The 13,143-nt window shown below is 43.8% G+C and overlaps 1 long non-coding RNA gene across 2 annotated transcripts in view; it reads left to right on the top strand.

Moving 5' to 3' along the window:
* Positions 1–13,143, top strand: part of LOC121822931 (uncharacterized) — a 27,466-nt gene extending 14,323 nt beyond the window's left edge. Inside the window, exons 4-8 of one of the 2 annotated variants that reach the window (XR_013044765.1) lie at positions 538–620; positions 1,156–1,223; positions 4,182–4,331; positions 9,330–9,403; positions 11,623–13,143. This is a non-coding gene — a long non-coding RNA (uncharacterized LOC121822931). The remainder of the gene's footprint in view (positions 1–537; positions 621–1,155; positions 1,224–4,181; positions 4,332–9,329; positions 9,404–11,622) is intronic. The other variant, XR_006064239.2, reaches the window with a different exon arrangement.

Genomic DNA, 13,143 nt, shown 5'->3' with positions numbered 1-13,143 from the left:
GGCCAGCTCTATCCACAAACTGAGGGTGGAAATGAAGTAACAGGATGAGCTGGCAGTGCCCAGTTCCTTGTCCTCGGGGTAAATGTAAAGTGCCCTTTCCTGTCAGTGCTGCTTAGACATGGATACATTCAACAGCCAGGCAGGACAGGTCACCATTTATCCCTTTTTCATCTGCTTTGGTCCTAGAAGCCAAGGGCAACATGTAAAACAGAAGACCAGAGTCACTGCTTTGTGGTCTGAATGGGGCCTTTATGTGAAGGGTTGGATTGCTAAACCCTGGGCAGATGCAGGTACCCCAAGTCCCTCTTATAAGAGGGTCCCTGTATTCTTCCTATTCACATCCAAGTTGCTGCCACTGAGAGTGAGGGTAGACAGGAGGTGGGTGGGAAAGAGGTTGGAGTGGCTGAGGGCAGATGGGTGCCTTCTGCTCTCAAGGAAATGTTGGTAGGAAATGGGAGAATAAAGAGTAAGAATTTGAAGTCACGGTTTCTATACAGACAGCATTTTTGTGCTTGCATTTGCTTTCATTTCTACCAGTGTATTTGATGAAGCCTACAAACTCTGAGGGGAAGAGAGCCTGCCCAGCAGAGGCCACTGCATCATGAAGCACCAGTGACCAGGTAAAAGTCCTCTCCAAAGGCTTTAGAATGTGGAAAGTCTGAATTGGGTCTTTAGGCATCCTCCTTATTTATGCCCATTAGGCACATAGACTCCAGGATCTTCTGGATTAAGTCCTTGGAATTTCACCTGAGGAAGCTTTTTTTTTTCTCTATCCACTAGATGCATTAGTCACAGGGACATGGTGGACTTCAGAAGCCTCCTCTACCCTGCTTTCTTCCGGAGAAGCATGGAATAAAGCCACAGAACACTGGACTAGTGTCCCCTTATGTCCAGTGGAATGACATATATAAGTGATCCTTTTCTTTTCAGGTTACCTAAAGAGCCTTGAACATCAGGCTGTACTTACTCAGACCCAAAGGTCACACACAAGGAAGAGACGGAATGTAAGACCCACAGAACTTCAAGGCATCCTCAGCTTTAACCGTCTCCAGCTCCCCACCCCTCTGCCACTAAGCTGTTCAGGATCATGCTTACTATTCTAGTTTCATTATAGTTTCAGAGCTTAACTGCCTTCTTGTCTCTTTATACACATAGAACAAAAATGATGTGATGTGCCAGAGCAGTGCCCATCAGGCAGGGGACATCTCCCTGAACTACAAATAGTAAGTGGAGGATTTTTTAAGGATACTTGGAAGCTGGAGGTTAACTCAGAGGTAGAAGATGCAAAGCCCTAGGGTCAGCCTTCAGTGCTGCAAAAACAAATGAAATTTTAAGAAGTGTTTGGGAAAACCTGTTTCCCCTTATAAAGAAATTAAATTCAGATACAGAAATAAGGGCTGGAGAGATGGCTCAGTGGTATGAGCACTGGTTGTGCTTCCAAAGAACCCAGGTTTGATTCCCAACATCCACATGGCAGTTCACAACTGTCTGTAACTCCAGTTCCGGGGGATCTGACACCCTCATACAGATATACATGCAGGCAAAAACCAACGTACATTAAATAAATAAATTTTTTTTTAAAAGATATGGACATAAAAGCGCTTTTTAAAATTGTGACACACAGCACTGTAGTTTGCCATGACTTGAGTATTCCCCCAAGCTTTTAAATATTAGGAGCTTGGTTTTCAGTGTGGCAATGTAAGAGGTAAGAGAACCTTTGGAAGTGACCTTAGTTACAGATCACTGGAGGGGATTGCCCTTGAAAGACATTGATGTGTTCCTCTGAGATGATGCTTACAAGAAAACTCAAGGATCAAGTCCCCAAGTAGCATATCTAGTCAAGCATTGGAGGGCATTCTGTTTAGGCATGGCTATGCCATTGGCTACCCTGAAGCTTAGAAGCTATAGATAACCTATCAACATGTCTGACAGTTCTGTAGTCAGCCCCCTTGTGTTCATTCAAGCTATATCATCCCACTATGGTGAGATGGTAGCTGGAGTTGGAGTCACCTGAAGACTCAACAGAGCTAGAAGTCCAAGGATGACCATTGGTGACTGTCAGCTGGAGCTACTATGTGTGTTCTCATTGGGTGGTTTGGGCTTCTTAACATTCGCAGCTCATTCCAAGAGAGGATGCCCTAGAAAGTGTAAAGGACCAGGAGGAGATTGCAGATTTTCTTATGCTTGGAGTGTAATGTTCACTCGTGTCATATGTGGGCAACAGCAGGCCACGGAATCTTCTAGCTCCCAGAACCAGAAACTCCATGATGCATATATGAGGAGAGATGTGACTCAGTGCAGGGGGCCATCTTTGAAAATGATTGCAGGCAGGCATTAATGAAGCTGGTCCTATATTGGGGCTGATTTTATATGTATAGGGTTTTTAAAGCTGCTCCTCTCCCTTCAGCCTTCCCCAAGGTAAAATATTAAAGAGATCATATGTGAACTCCCCGATAAATTAATGCCTTCTTATAAAGCATGCTAGTATTATTAGCCTGCCTCATCATTTCCACCTGGGGTCCACAGAAGACATGTACAATATTAGATGTACCTCAACAACAAAACTTCATTAAGTCTATTGAATAACACAGACATTCAAATTTAGTGCAGGTCAAATCCTATTACAAATGAATTGCATTAGATTGTCTCCAAAACAAAACCAAACCAGTGGATCCAGATATTTCCCAAACGCTACTTCCTTCAAGCAAATACTTCATATAAGCAATGTGGATGACTAGTAAAGAATAAAACAGCCCCCGAGGTTTGCAAGGGACTCGGACTCCTTTTCTTTTAGTTCCAACATCTTAAAATCTAAAAGAAATGCTTGTAGGATTTGCAAGTGTGAGCTGACTGGAAAATACCTAAATTATAGAAAGAAATTGCTTCTTCATTCTCCCATCAGGCTCCCCTCCCAGACCCTAGCATGGGATCCATTCTATTCTTTGACAGGAATTTGGTGTACTCACAGTGGGAAAGTCTGGCCAAAAGCAGGAAGCCTCGCCAACACCAATAACCTTTCACACTGAAAGAGTAAATTCTGCATGCATGTGAGGATGGCTGTTAGGTAGCTTCTTGTCCCTGTGACAATAGACCTAAGAAAACCAGCTGAAAAGGGGAAAGATCTCATTTTTCTCACGATTTCAGTCCATGGTCAGTAGGGTCTGTTGCTGACCATAGACCTGAGGTGAAACTGAGATATCATGTAAGGGCATTGTGGAAGAAAGCTGCTCACCTCCTAACATCCAGGAAGCAGAGATGAAAAGGGTGGGTGGGGATAAGATGTATCCTTTAAAAGCCATACCCTTACCAACCTCCTTCTTCCAATCAAGGCCATCTCCCATGGTTTCCAATACCTGCCAATGGTTTCCCAAGTTATGAATCCATGGAAAGATCAACCCACTGATTACATCAGAGTCCTCGTGATCTAACTATCTCTAAATCCTGCTGTGAGATGAAGCCTTTAGTTTATATGCCTTTGTATATAAGTCTTTGGAGACATTTTGTATCCAACCAGCAGCAAGTCATTTCCCCAAGTTTCGTTCTTGCTTAATTTTGCATAAGTGCTCATTTTTCTTAATAATTTTCTACTTACAGTTGCTTCACGGTCTTAATAGCTTAGGTCACATCTAGACCTATGGATGGCAAGCCATCACTTAATAAAGACACTCCCGGAAGTTATCCCAGGCCTTCCCCCAACCCACTGAACCTCTGTTAACCACTCCCAGTTCTATGTCAGGTGGCTTGTTCTTTCCCAACGAAGCTCAGAACATTCCAGCATTCCATTTCACCCCACAGACCTCTACCTTCCTTCCTTCCCTTTGGCCAGTACACACATGGGCAAAAGAAGGAGGATGCCTTTTTACAGGAAGTGGCTGGACACCAATCTGCCTGCTCACACAGGTTCCCAAAATACACCATATCTAAAACTGGAGCTCCCCAAGACAGACACCATTTGTTCAAGCCATCCTCATGTTATTTCCCCGTGTGAATTCAGACATTTCTATCCCTGTCTCCATTAAAGAATCCCATTTCCTACCCTCCTCCCTAGTCCACTGCCAAACTAACCTCATTCATGCTACCAGAAGTTATTTAATCGACTGCTTTGTTTGGTCTCACAGTTAGGCGCCATATGTACTACATTATTTGTGTTTGGGTTTTCTCTAATTTTGTCTTAAATGCAGCAAGCATGGGCTGGGAATCGGCTGAAATTCCAAGACTCTGAAAAGCTGTAGAGACACAGAATTGCACATAGATGGAGGTGGAGTTGGGGACAGTACTTCCGCGATGGGCATAATCTTTTGGTCTCTCCTCTGCTTGTCCTGTTGATGCCGGTAGGTTATCAGCACTGGGGAGGTAAGAAGCAGGCTCTGTTTCTATTTGCCTCTCTCCTTTCAGCAACAGCAGTACAAGGCTCTGCTCACAGTGGACACGCTGCGCTGATACCTGGATGGCCAATGGTCCCAGATGACACTAATCAGGCTAGAGGGTCCCTCTCTTCCAAAGGATGTCTCAAAGTATTGAGTAGAGATTTACAAGACCTATGGAGCTAAATGGAGAAAATGGTCCTGAACTTCCAAAACATGTCACATAGGTTCTAGCCTCATGTGTAGTAAGAAGCTTGCCTTTCAAAATTGTTGCTTTGCCTTCAACCACTTATGAGACCCATGGCAAAAAGCATCTTCTAGTACCTTTCTAGTATAGTCCTAAATGACAAATTTGACTTTAAGAAGGTGGACAGATTTAAGATTGCTGCTGTGTACCTGTCATAGACCACTCATGCCACTGCACCAGAAGAGCAAAGACTGGCTGATTTATTAATGAACAAAATTGCATTTCTTCAACGTTCTGGAAGCTGGGAAGTCCACTGTCTAGTCATGGGCAGCTTTGGTATCGGGTGAGGACATGGTCTCCATTCCCAAGGTGGTGTCACTGTGTTCTCTGGAGGGGAGTAATGCTTCACACGGCAGAAGAGCTAGAGAGGAAAACCATGTTACTAAGGCATTAGCTTCATTCATTGAGGTAGAGTTCCCATGGTCCCATTGCCTCATCCTAAAGACCTCACCTCTATTACTATTGACAATGAAATCTATTTATTTATTTATTTACTTATTTGTGTGTGCACGCGTACACATGCACATGTACATGTTTGTACCTGAAATGGTGCACATAAATGTGGAAATTAGAGGAAAAATAGTTGGGTCAGTTTTCTCCTTCTGGGAATTAAACATCAAGAACTTTAACTTTGCTCATAGAATCCCTCCTCTCTCTTGTTGATTGGACTCCTTGTGCTCGGCCTGGCACCCGGCCGTGGATCTCTTCATCTGCTTCCATCAGTTACTGGATGAAGGCTCTATGATGACAGTTAGGGTGTTCACTAATCTGATTACTGGAATAAGCCAGTTCAGGCACCCTCTCCACGACTGCTAGTAGTCTAAGCTGCAGTTGTCCTTGTGGATTCCTGGGAACTTCCCTAGCACCCGTTTCTCCCTATCCCCATGATGTCTCCATTTATCATGGTATCTCTTTCCTGGCTCTCCCACTCTGTCCCTGTACCAGGCTCTGCTAACTCCCCATGGGAGACCTTGCCTTGGAGGAGGTGGGAATGGGGTGTGGGTTGTGGGGGAAGGCTGGGGGGCGGGCGGGAGGAGGGAGAAGAGGGGGATCTGTTGTTGGTATGTAAAATGAATAGAAAATTTCTTAATAATAAAAAAATGATAGTTAGATCTCAGTTTTTTCCTAATTTTAAAAATAAAAGAATTTCCTTAAAAAAATAACTTTAACTTCTTCCTTGGGTCATCTCACTAGCCCCATGGCAATTCCATTTCAATGTCAGGTTTAAAGAAGTCAAACATTCAACCTAGGGTATTAAGTCACCTTTTATCTCTTGCCACAGAACAGTGATTCTCAACCTTCCTAATGCTGCCTTCAGACCTTTAATACAGTTCCTCATGTTGTGACCCCCAACCATACAATTATTTTCATTGCTACTTCATAATTGTAATTTTGCTACTGTTATGAATCATAATATTAATATCTGTGTTTTCCCATGGCCTAAGGCAACCCCCATGACAGGGTCAGTGGAGCCTAGAGGGGTCACAACCCACATGCTGAGAACCACTGCCTTAGAACATTGTGTTGACTTTAGAATCCTGAATAGAAGTGGTTAAGAGGCAGCTTACCCAGCTGGCCTGGCCCAGTCGAGAGCAATAGTTAATCTTGGCAACTGTTAATTTTTATAAAGATTAGCTTTCTTCTTCTTCTCCCTCCAACCCCAACCATGTTTTCTTGAAGTATATTTGGCTTGTGAACCCCATACTTACATGTGTTTGGGGGGAAGAGGATTGACAGCCCTGCCTGTAATATGACCTCTGCTGAGACATTTTCATAAAAGGCCTTGATGTACATGTCCACACTCTTTCTGCTGGCGTGCAGAAGCCTCTGAAAGGTGTGTGTGGTCTTTGTGGCACTTACTTAGGAACTTCTTGCCTTTCCCAAACACGACAGAGCCCCTATATGCTAGTCTCAGGGTATGGTGAAAAGCTTGCCTTTTTAGATTGTTGTTTTATTGATCATGGTGTATGACAGTAATTGCCCTTTCAGCTTTATGCATTTTAATTACTTGCTTTCTCCCTCTCTTTGAATCTCTGAGTGATGGGATCACCAAGGGTGCAACTTCGAATAATTCCAATAAAGAAATGAGCCAGTTGTGGTGCTGGTGAAGTGGCCCTTTTTATCAGGCCGGCTCCAAAATGAAAAGCACTCTTAGGAGAGAGGCTACAAAAACAGAGTTCACATTTTTTGCTGGCTTGGGGGTGTGCATCAGAAGAGCCCACTCAACAAAGGCAGGGAGGCCACAGTGTGGGATGCACATGCGTGCCTGTGGCCTAGTGCTCATGAATGCATCTGTGTAGTCCCCTCCCAGAGACCACAGCAACAAGGCTCTCTGCCTTTACCAGAGGCCCATCCAGGACAAGGAGCACGTTAAAGCAAAGGCTGTCTGCTCTCCATGCTCACAAAGGAACTGCCATGTTTCCAGAGAAGGTTCTTCTTTTCCCTCTATTAATTACTTTTCTTTCTGCTGCGACAAAATATCCGGCAGAAGTGAATTAAGTAACTCAAACTTGGGGTCACAGTTTGAGAACAGGATCCTAAACTCACAGGAACGGGGAGGGAAAACTCAGGTCATAGCCTTGACTTGCCTTTCATGATCTTAAAGTTGGTCTCATCTAAGCCAAGTGTGTGCATATGCATGAGTGTATGTGTGTGTGTGTGTGTGTGTGTGTGTGTGTGTGTGTGTGTGTGTGTGTGTGTCACATGCATGTGAAGCCAGAGGTAAATGTCAGATACTGTTCTTTGGTCAGGAGCCTGCCCAGTAGGCTTGGTAGTCATTGAGCAGCAGGGGTCTGCATGCCTCAGTTTCCCCAGCTCTCACCTCCCCAAGCCTGGCATTTTTGTGTGATTTCTAGGGATCAAGTATCTCAGGTTCTCTTGTTAGCAATGTAAGCACTTACTTTACCAACTGAGCCATCTTCCCAGGCCCCCAGCTACTCTCCAGAAATTATTCTTTCATTCTGGACCATTCTCTTTATTTATTTCATCAAGAATCAACACAGGACTCTATATTAGGTATAACGGTCATCATTTCCTTTCTTAAAACTGTTGTGAGGTACCCACCAGAGAAGACCGCTCAGGCACAGGCTCAAGCCAATAGAAAGTCTCTATTGGCTGAGTGGAAACTACAGGGCCTGTTCTGGCCTGAGCACAGTCCTGAGCCTTTCTCAGGGTGAACTCTTAAGCACAAAACCGCATCCTGTGTTGACACACTCCAGTTAGTAAGAACAGTTAGCTAAAAGCGTAACTACAGAAGCCAAAAAGCAAGGCTAGCACATTGAGGGACTTTCTCAAAACCATGGACTTTGAAGGTTTAGGTCTTTGTTCTTAATTTGGCAGGCGTTGATGCCTACATGCTGGGTTCCAAGGCCTGAATGGTACTTCCATCATGGAGTCAGTTGTGCTAAGGTCTGGGGGTGTGGGTGGGGGGCCTGTAACAAAACACCTCTTTAGAAACTGATTTTCTTAGATAATTTTGGGAAGCCAACTCATTACAGTGTGACTTGAGCACATGTGTGTCCATACGTATACAAGAGGCCTCAGCCTGAGGAATTCAGTCTCTGGGGCTAAGGACAGCCGAGCAAATCTCAATAAGGCAGGATGCTTCGCCATGCCAGGTCTCGGACCCACTGACGGCTTCTTACACACAGAGCTCGCTCTGGAATTGTGGACTTTTGTTGTTGTTGTTGTTTTGTTTTCTTGCATGTGTTTGGTATGCTTGGTGCATGGATTCTGTGTAAGATGTGGATGGTGACGGTGACTAGCCCCCAGTTCACAGATTAGGAAATTGAACTCCAAAACTGTGTCACTGTTGACACTGGGCAGAAACTTACTTTACTCCACAGCCTGCATTTTCCTCATTCTTCTCTCTCTCCCCCTCTTTCTTTTTATTAATTTTATTAATTATTTAAATTTAATTAATTAACTTCATTAATTTATTAATATTAATTCTTTGGCATTAAGAGAAGAAAAAAATCCTAGATTTACTGAAAGGATTGGAGGCACTGCACTGCAATCAACACCCATAACATCCCTCTTAAAGCCACAGACTAAAGCCAGGAGCCTAAGACTCAAACGTGGTCAGGAGTTGCAGACTGTAGGACTTGGGGCAGGAGCCTTGCCTCTCAGGGATCCCACTACCCAACTGTGTAAGGCTTTCTCCAAAGTCCCTTCTTTATTCTGCAATTCCTGGAGCACACCTATGGGGACGTGTTCTTGTTCAGAATAGCTCTACCACCAGGAATCTTATGAAGCAATAAGGCTCAATTCCCCACAGCCACAGCATTCAGCCTCCCCACTTCCCGAAAGCATATGGCGCTGTGGATGCCTGCCAGGATGCTCTGTGAACGGAAGTGAAGAGTGAATGAGCATCGGCAGCCAACATGTTGGGTTTGTCCCTCTTGTTCTCATTACTGCGCGCGTCAGCAGTGCTGTACTCCGGAGTGGGAGTTGGTGCGTTTTTTTGCAGATGATTTCCAGGACCGGCGCTCAGACTCTGCACGGTCAATGATTTCCACTGTCTCCTCACAATGCTGCCCCATCCGCCGCACTCTTGCACTCTCCTGCCTAGTTTTCCTTTGGCATTTCCTACTTCTCAGCATCTCTGTATTTACTATACCACAGTGAAAAGTGGAGGGGCAGGGGTGGGGGGTGGGGGGAGAGGGGGCGGAGAGAGAGAGAGAGACTCCAGTGTGTCATGTTTGTTGACCCTGTTTCAGTGAGAGATGGTGACTGGAAGACCTGTTGACCCGTCTCCTGTGTGCAGTGGAAGAGTCTACGGAAAAAAAGGATGGTAGACATTTTTATTTTTAATTTTATCTTTTCTATTCTTTCTCAGTCTTCTCCAACTCTGACCCAATTTTGCCTTTTATTACGAAGCTAAAGACCTTGATTTAAAAAAGAGGAGGAGGATGGGAAAGGAGGAAGGATTTGGTAAATTAAGTTACTCTCATGAGCAATCATTTTCATTTTTTACAGACTCCATTGGAATCCTAACATTCACGATACAAGCCTGAATTCCTTTTCTAAAAGCTTGGGCTTTTGTTTGTTTGTTTTGCTATTTGAGAGGTGGTGATTAATTTTCCCCCCCTTAATCACAGGACATCATGCAGGCACAAACATTGCTCTGTTGCCAGGCTGTGGTACCCCAGGCCAGAGGGAAGCCAAGCAGAGAGCTGATAGAAAGGCAGGAATGAGGCTCATGAATGCCTCAGAATTCTGTATTCTCTTTTTCTCCCCAGGGGAGGGTGGGCCCATCCAGGGCTTGCCAGGGTCACAGGGAGCTCACCCGGCAGACATTTGCGCCCCAGGGCTTCATCGGAGACTAGAGCAAGGCAGGTGGACAGAAAGTTGATCTGTGACAAAGTTCTAATCAGTGATGCAAAGTGCAAATAGTCTTGCCAGCTTCAAATGACACTCAGCTTAAGGGACACCGAGATACAACTGTTGTACATGGCCAGCCTTGCTGGAAGGAGTACCTGTCGACTGAAGGGCACACACTCAGTACCATAAGGGCAGCGAGCAACGTTACTCCTTTGGGTGGGTTAACTGGTTCCAAATCCGTGAAACAATGAGCTGCTCTTTGATGGGGGCAGGAGGAAGACAGCCTATGTCTATTTCTGTAATAGTTACCTGCCAGAGTGAGTTCAATAGAGACCCAGGGATCCTCGGAACACTGTGGCTATAGCCGTGAGTTCCATAAATGATAAAACATAAAGAGAAGGAAACAAAATTGGCTGGTCACTTCGCCCTGATTGCTGAAATATTGGCTGGCTTTCTGTTATTTCCTTAACTAGTGTGTGATCACTGGAATAATGAGTCTGGTCTCTGGTCCCCTTTGATTTGACTTGGCAGCCCGTGTTTGGAAGGGAGTCCTGGAATGTGTGTCTATTATACAACTGTTTATATTTGGATAGTTGAAGAATGCAGTCACAGAAAAAACAAAAAGGAAATAAATGGAGGTGACTAGAAAAAGCAGAACAAGACAAGACTCACTGGGAGCGGGGTGGGAAGGCTGTAATTGAAATTGGAGCAATGGGAACTTTGGAGACTCGCAGCTTCAGAAATACAGCTACTGTCCCAGGTGTCTAAGGAAAATATTTTTGAAGGTTTTGTGACTTTCATAGAATATTTAATAAATGCACATTTTTAATATTACTATGTCCCATTTTAAGTTGAAAGGGGCTTATGAAGGCTTAATAGGATATTCGCTTTGAGTCAGGGGGGAAGGGATGTGATAAAGACTGCGATTTACCTGAGATCTGAGAGAGACCCTTGGGAAGGCACTTGACTGCTGTGTAGGATTAATCATCCTCTGAAATCTCAAGTTCATCTGCATATGTTTTGGAGAGGCATCACGCCTCATTCTTTCCTCAGTCACTCTATTTGCTCAGTTTGCTGACACCAGGCTCTGAGTCTATTGTCAGGATGGTACTTAAAGCCCATTTGAATGAGGTAGAACATCCTTTGAAATAGTCTTGTCCTCATTTTTTCCTCAGAATGTGTACAATGAGGAAAATTCATTTCCTTCCTGTCTAGAAAAGTTAATGATCATTTTCCATTATATTAAAATATTACCCATTGTTATGACTTCAGTTTAATGTTCCAGAGTTTAGCTATGCCAAGGCCGAGCCACCCATGTGTTATTTTAGACTTCCTCAAAAAGAAAAAAAAATAGATTGTTTAAGATGAGTTATGATCTAAAAAAAAAAAGGCAAGTCACACCATTTGGGGAGAATTAGTAGGTAATTATATATGTTTTTTTAAAAATCACTTTTAGCATGAAAGCCCAAATTTTTAACAGTATTGACTCCAGAATATAATTATAAATGCCATGTTGAATCTCTGAACCAGAAATAAGAGCTTTCTTTTAAGATATAATAAATGCTTTCCGTACTGGGGCACTGTTTCTCTTTCAGTAGAGATGAAGAGTGGAATTATAGGCTACTATTGTACTGTAATCCCTCAAGTAGTTTATTATTTATTTATTTTTAAATTTCCATAACCTCCCAGGGGTAATTTGTGTCTGAAGATGAGGTGGCACCTTCTGGAAGGAGACGCACTGGACGGACCAACGCGGCCTCAGGAAAGTGACCGTCCGTGGTTCAGGCACAGATCTGGCAAATGTAAGACAGCCCAGAGCCACAGTCTCACGCCTGTACTCCTGAACCAAGAGAAGACGAGGAAGAGGAAAACACAGAATCCCAGCCAAGAGTGAAGTGCCTGCAGGACAAGGGAAATAGCCTCAACAGAGGCAGGTCCCCCATCTCCATCCCCTCCTGGACCAGTGTGCCTGGGACACGGGCTGGAGGGCCACACCACACAAGCTTCCTTTCGTTTTTTGGAGGTTGAAGTCTGTGATCTAGATGCTGGTGGGACTGGTCTCCTCCGAGGCCTCTGTGTCTGGTCTATGGACGGCCACCCTCTTGCTGCCTCTTTGCTCCTGTCCCTTGGTGTTTCTCTTTATCACAAGAACACCACCTATACCAGGCTAATGTCTACCCACTGCCTCACTCTAACCTAATCACCTTCCTGAAAATCCCATATTCCCAAACAGACAGCTTCCCGCATGCCTACATAAGCCTTTTTTTTTTTCCTTTACCTTAATTACATCTTTGTAGACACACATTCTGGAGCACTAGGGTTGGGTCTTTAACATGAACCTAGAGGACACAATCTAGACCCCATTGCTTTCTTGATGCTGCTTTGATACATAAGGGCTGGTGATGTATCTGTGGTTCATAGATGTAGGCTGACTCTTAGGCGTAGCCTAAAGGAAGAGTTGTAGGAGATGAGAGCCATCTAGACAGAGATGTTTGTCCACCTAGACAGAGATGTTTCAGGCACTGAAAATTGTAAGAAACTAGTTTTATTTGGGCTGAACTAGTTTTTAACTTTTGTGGTGAACATTTCAGACAGGCTTCACATGGAGAAAATAGTACAACTATTTTCTAATAGTACAACTGCCTGTGGTCCTTGACTTGGTTCAACAATTGTGATTCTGAACCTCTTGTTCCATCCATCCTTCTTTTTGCTTAAATGTTTTTTTAAACACAAATCCTAGTTGCTGTGTCGTTTTATTCCATGCCTCTTAAATATAAATACTTAATTATGAGACTATTAAAACATAAACACTATCTTATATGATAATGGTGCCATTCTCAAGCCTTAAAAATGAATGCTAATCTCACATTTTAATCCCAATTCAAATTTTCCTCATCTCAAAGAATTATAATTTATAGCACAAAGCAGGAGTCTAGACAAGATTGTGTTATTGCCTTTGGTTGTCAGGAGACCATTTGTTTTGGGAAAATGGTATTTCTAGAGACAGCCCCTTAGCTGGTCCTGTAAGGTTGGGGTTGTGTTCATTTGTTTACTTAATTGGGAATGGTCCCAAACACTCAGATAAATTCACTGTCCGATGGAGTGTGTCTGGATAGAATTATGTATGTTTTAGCCTTGATGGGTTCTACAGGTTGACCTGGTGAGTGGCCAGCCTTAACCACACAGAGAATTAAACTTGCTTCTTCTTTA

The sequence above is a fragment of the Peromyscus maniculatus genome, chromosome 15 (assembly GCF_049852395.1).
Source record: "Peromyscus maniculatus bairdii isolate BWxNUB_F1_BW_parent chromosome 15, HU_Pman_BW_mat_3.1, whole genome shotgun sequence".
Lineage (NCBI taxonomy): Eukaryota > Metazoa > Chordata > Mammalia > Rodentia > Cricetidae > Peromyscus > Peromyscus maniculatus.
Note: the sequence above shows the minus strand (reverse complement) of the source record. Positions and strands in the feature narration are given on the sequence as shown.